The 5,423-nt window shown below is 45.7% G+C and overlaps 1 pseudogene; it reads right to left on the bottom strand.

The window, feature by feature from the left end:
• Window positions 1-1,343: 1,343 nt before the first annotated feature.
• On the bottom strand, window positions 1,344-2,624 carry LOC116749543 (annotated as a pseudogene).
• Between the last annotated feature and the right edge of the window lie 2,799 nt (window positions 2,625-5,423).

Below are 5,423 nucleotides of genomic sequence, written 5' to 3'. Positions count from 1 at the left end.
TAAAAACCACATTCCTGGGAGAGGTTGAAAGTACAATTAAGTCTTGGTTTGCTGTCCTGAGGGCAAATAACTCCATTTTGGGCTTGTTACTTCTTTTTAACAATTTGCCCCTTTTGATCAAACTCTCACCGTGAGAGATGTGATCAAAATTTAAGGTATTAGTGCCACTCTGAGCTATGTATCTATGGATGCTTGGTGTGGTATCCACAGATCAGAATGTTTTGTTTAATCCCTGTGACATTCACAGGTCATGGTTCCAGTTTCCTAATCCTTAAAGTGGTCATTCTCCTTGTTCCTTTTCTGACATCCCAGTCTTAGGGAGATCATTTGCTTGACATTTAACAGCTGTGAACACACATTTCAAAGCTTTTGAGAGAATATAATGCACCAGGGGGATTTTTATGATAACTATAAGCAGGAGAATTCCCAGTGTTTGGAGTGTACTTTGGGGCCATGGTCCCCAAGACCCAAACCAATCAGAATCAAATAAGTTAAAGAAAGACCCTATTGAAAGAGTCATCTTCTTAAGTCAAGCTTGCTCAGTAATGTTACGTAACCAACTTTCCCAGAAGTATTAACCCAGGTATAACAGGTACACTTGCATTGTTTCTGACAAAAAAAAATCTGCTATCCTTATTTTTGTCTGTGTGTAGTGTGTCTTTTTTTCTTAGGCTGCTTTTAAGTCTTTCTCTTTTTAATTTTTTTTTTTTTTGGAAACTAGTATTTTATTAAGGAATCCACTTCTATGACTTATGAAGTCCAGGCTGAGTTAATAGTGATGAGTTCTGGAGGTAATGACACCCAACTCTGACTTTCTGGTTATAACCACTGTCTTCTCTCTCTATCCCAACTGAAATCCCAGACTCATGAGGCCTCAATCCCTGCCCTCCTATTCCTGGAAGATGCCAAAGCCAACTATGTAAGAGCCTTTTTCAGAGGAAAAGACGACTTTTGTCTTTCCAGAAGACAAACCCTCTACTTTGCTTTATGAGGCAGACAGCAACCCCAAACCACAGAAAGGTTGAGAATTCTCTTTATCACTTTTTACAAACAATTTTGATATACTTTGGTATAGGTTTTTTTTTCCTTTTTCTTTTTTTTTTTTTTTCTTGGCTGAGTAGAGAGTACTTTATTGATGGTACATGTCAAAGTAGGAGTCCTCCAAAGTAGGGCTTGGGAGAGCCCCAACTGTGATGGGGTCACAGTTTCTTGTTCTTGGAAACTGTCCAAGAACGAGAGATTCTCAGAGTCTTGGGAGACTGAGTTGAGGCAAGGACTCCCCAGCAGCTGAGGACCTCTCTCTTCCTCTTGCGTTCTTAGTAGGGCTGATGCTCCAGGGACTCTTACTCCTTGGAGGCCATGTGGACCATAAGGTTCATCACCCTGTTGCTATAGTCAGATTCATTGTCATACCAGAAAATGAGCTTGATAAAGTGGTCATTGAGAGCAGTGCCAGCCCTAGCATCAAAGGTGGAAGAGTGGGTGTCACTGTTAAAGACTCAGGAGACAATCTGGTCCTTAATGTAGCCCAGGATGCCCTTAACCGACACTTTGATACCTGCTTTACCACCTTCTTGATGTCATCATATTTGGCAACTTTCTCCAAATGGAGGTCAGATCCAGAACCAACACAATGTGGGTGGGGACATGAGAGGCCACGCCAGTGAGCTTACCATTCAGCTCAGGGATGACCTTGCCTACAGCTTTGGCAGCACCAGTAGAAGCTGGGATAATGTGCTGGGCAGCCCCATGACCATCACACCACAGCTTCCCAGAGGAGCTATCCACTGTCTTCTGGGGGGCAGTGATGGCATAGACTGTGGGTGTGAGTCCCTCCATGATGCCAAAGTTGTCATGAATGATGTTGGCTGAGGGGAGCGGGGGCAAGCAATTGGTGATGCAGTAGGCATTGCTGACAATCTTGAGTGAGTTGTCATATTTCTCATGGTTCATGCCCATGACATACATGGGGGCATCAGCAGAAGGAGCAGAAATGATGACCCTTCTGGCTCCACCCTTAAAATGAGCCCCAGCCTTCTCCATGATAATGAAGACACCAGTGGACTCCACAACGTATTTGGCACCAGTATCATCCTATTTGATATTGGTGGGATCTTACTCCTGAAAGATGGAGATGAGCCTTCCATTGATGACAAGCTTCCCATTCCCATCTTTCTGCCATTGAATTTGCCATGGGTGGAATCATACTGGAACATGTTGACCATGTAGTTGAGCTCAATGAAGGGGTCATTGATGGAGACATTATCTACTTTGCCAGAGTTAAAAGTAGTCCTGGTGGGACTTCCCTGGTGGCTCAGTGGTTGGGAATCCGCCTGCTAATGCAGGGGACACAGGTTCAAGCCCTGGTCCGGGAAGATCCCACATGCCAAGGAGCAGCTAAGCCTGTGCGCCACAACTACTGAAGCCCGAGCGCCTGGAGCCCATGCTCTGCAACAAGAGAAGGCCCCTCTCGCCACAACTAGAGAAAGCCCACGCACAGGGACAAAGACCCAAAGCAGCCAAAAATAAATAAATTAATTAATTTATTAAATAAATTTTAAAAAAGTAGTCCTGGTGACCAGGCACCCAATACAGCTGTATTCGTTTACTCCAGCCTTCACCATCATGTCTCAGTGACACGGCTGGCACTACACAAGAAGATGCAGCTGTCTTGGGAATTCCCTGGTGGTCCAGTGGTTAGGACTCTGTGCTTTCACTGCCGAGGGCCCAGGTTCAATCTTGGTCTCTCTTGTGCTTTCTGTTGGATGGGGAAGACCAGAGAGCTTGGTATAGTTTCTTTATGTTTATAGTGCTTGGGGTTAATTATCTTCGATCTATGGATTTATCGTTTTTATCAAATTTAGAAATGTTTCAGTTAATTTTTTCCTTCAAATTTTTTTTCCTGTCTTCTTCCCTCAGGTTACATATATAGAAATATTAGGTCGCTTGAAGTCATCTCACAGCTCACTGATGCCATGGTATTATTATTAGCCTTTTTTCTCTAGGTGTTTTATTTTGGGTAGTTTCTATTACTATGTATTAAAATTCACTAATCTTCTGCCATGTCTAGTGTTCTATTCATCCATCTAGTGTATTTTTATCTCAGACATTATAGTTTTCATAATTTCAACTTGGGTCTTTTAAAAAATACCTTCTATATCTCTATTTAAAATGGTCAGTCTTTTGTTTATCTTCTTGAACATATGGAATATAGTTAGAATAACTGTTTTAATGTCTGTGATAGGGACTTCCCTGGCGATCCAGTGGTTAAGACTCTGTGCTTCCACTGTAGGGAGAATGGGTTTGATCCCTGGTTGGGGAACTAAGATCCTGCATGCTGTGCAGCCAAAAAAAAAAAAAAAAGTCTGTAATAACTCTATCATCTGGGTAATTTCTAGGTAGGTTTCAATTGATTGGTTTTTCTTTTCATTATGAGTCATATTTTCCTGTTTCTTTTTTACCTGCTAATTTTTATTGGTTGCCAGGCATTAAGAATTTTATTTTATCAATTGCTGGATGTGTGTGTGTGTGTATTCTTTTTTTTTTTTTTTTTTTTTTGCGGTTCGCCGGCCCCTCACTGCTGCCGCCACCCCCCACCCCCCAGCCCCCGCGCGCGGAGCACAGGCTCCAGACGCGCAGGCTCAGCGGCCATGGCCCACGGGCCCAGACGCTTCGCGGCACGCAGGATCCTCCCAGACCGGGGCACGAACCCGCACCCCCTGCGCTGGCAGGCGGACCCCTAACCACTGCGCCACCAGGGAAGCCCTGTGTGTGTGTGTGTATTCTTATAAATGTCCTTGAGCTTTGTCCTGGGGTGCAAAAGTTACTTGAAAACAGTTTGGTCCTTTCAGATCTTACTTTTGTTAGAGGGGGCCATAGCAGTGTCTAGTTTTTTCCCACTTCCGAGCCAAAAACTCTTCTGACGCTGGCTCTACTCAGTGTCCCATTAATTGTGTGGTTTCTACTCTGGTTTGTGGGAACCAGCACTATTTGCAGCTCTCTGTGAGCTCCAAGGATTATCCTCTCTCATCCTATTGGGTGGTGCGCACCGTGCTTTCTGGTGGTTTCCTCACATGCATGCACTGAGCAGAATGACTGCAGAGGTACCCTGTGTAGAGCTCTAGAGTTCTCTGTGTGCAGCTCTTGCCCTTTTGGTTCTCTGCCTTGTGTTCCGTACTCCCAGCTTTTCAGTGTCTTCTCAGTGTGGGGAGGCTGCTAGACTTCACCCGCCTTCCTCTCGCTGCGCTCTGGTCTGGAAACTTTCTTCAGGCAGTGAGGTTGGGCATTTATAGGGCTCACCTCATTTGTCTCCTTACTCCCAGAAGTCACTATTTTTCCCTGTCTGGCACCCAATGTCTTGAGAACCACCGTTTCATATATTTTGCGGGGTATTTTAGTTGTCTTAGGTGGGGATGTAAATCCAGTGCCTGTTACCCCATCTCAGCTGGATGCAGAAATCCTATGATCTTTGGTTGATTTGTTCAGCTGCCATTTATTGAGGGCAAGCTCACCGTGTGCCCACCTCACAGCGGGCTTGCTCATCTCCAAACACTCCGAATTTTCCTGTCTCAGGGCCTTTGCGTGGGCCCTCTTCTCTGTCCAGAATGCTCTTTCTAGCTGTACTTCCCTCCCTCAGCTCAAAGGCCTTCTCAGACTAACCTGTGTAAAGCTAATTGCTCTCTTTTATTTCCACCACACTTATGCTTTCCTTTACAGCTTCTTTTACTAGAATGTAGGCAGGAATTTTTGTCCAATACCCCACAGCCAGCTCAGGGCCAGGCACACTGTCAGTGTTCAATAAATATTTATTGAATGAATGCGGTCTTTGCATATTTCAGGGTACCTGTCATATAACAGAGCCCAGTCAACTTGGAGGTGCTTGGCCGGTGGGAACACAGCTCCCTGCCTGAAGGTGCCCAGCAAGGAAGGGAGACCAGGCCCCTGAACTGAGGCCTCCCTCAGCCGCGCTCTCCTTAGTGATAACCGAAGGCCCCACGTGCCTGCCTGGGAGGGCTGACAGGTGGGGCTGATGAGTTGCAGAGCCAGGTCTCCGCCCAGCACAGAACCAGATGCTGGGCAGGAGCCAGACATGACACTGTTGTCTTCAAAGCCCCTGTCCCACCCTAGGCCCTGGGTGGGGATTTCAGGCCTCACCAAGCCCCTCAGAGTGTCTGCCACCAGCCTCTGGGGAAAGATGGAGCCGTCCCCTGGTTCTAGTCCCAGATCTAGTCGTGTGACCGTTGACAACTATTAGAGTGCTCACAGGATTAGAGGTTGGCTCTATAAAGTAAACTGTACTTTGTAAACTGCAGACCTTCTACAAGTACTCACTGAGCCTTAGGAAATTTCTCCTACTTTTGAGAGAGGAAGGGACTGTTTAAATGAGATGATGTATGTAGACTGCTTAGCACCAGGCTTGGGAT

The sequence above is a fragment of the Phocoena sinus genome, chromosome 2 (genome assembly GCF_008692025.1).
Source record: "Phocoena sinus isolate mPhoSin1 chromosome 2, mPhoSin1.pri, whole genome shotgun sequence".
NCBI lineage: Eukaryota > Metazoa > Chordata > Mammalia > Artiodactyla > Phocoenidae > Phocoena > Phocoena sinus.
This window is presented reverse-complemented; position numbering and strand designations above follow the sequence as displayed.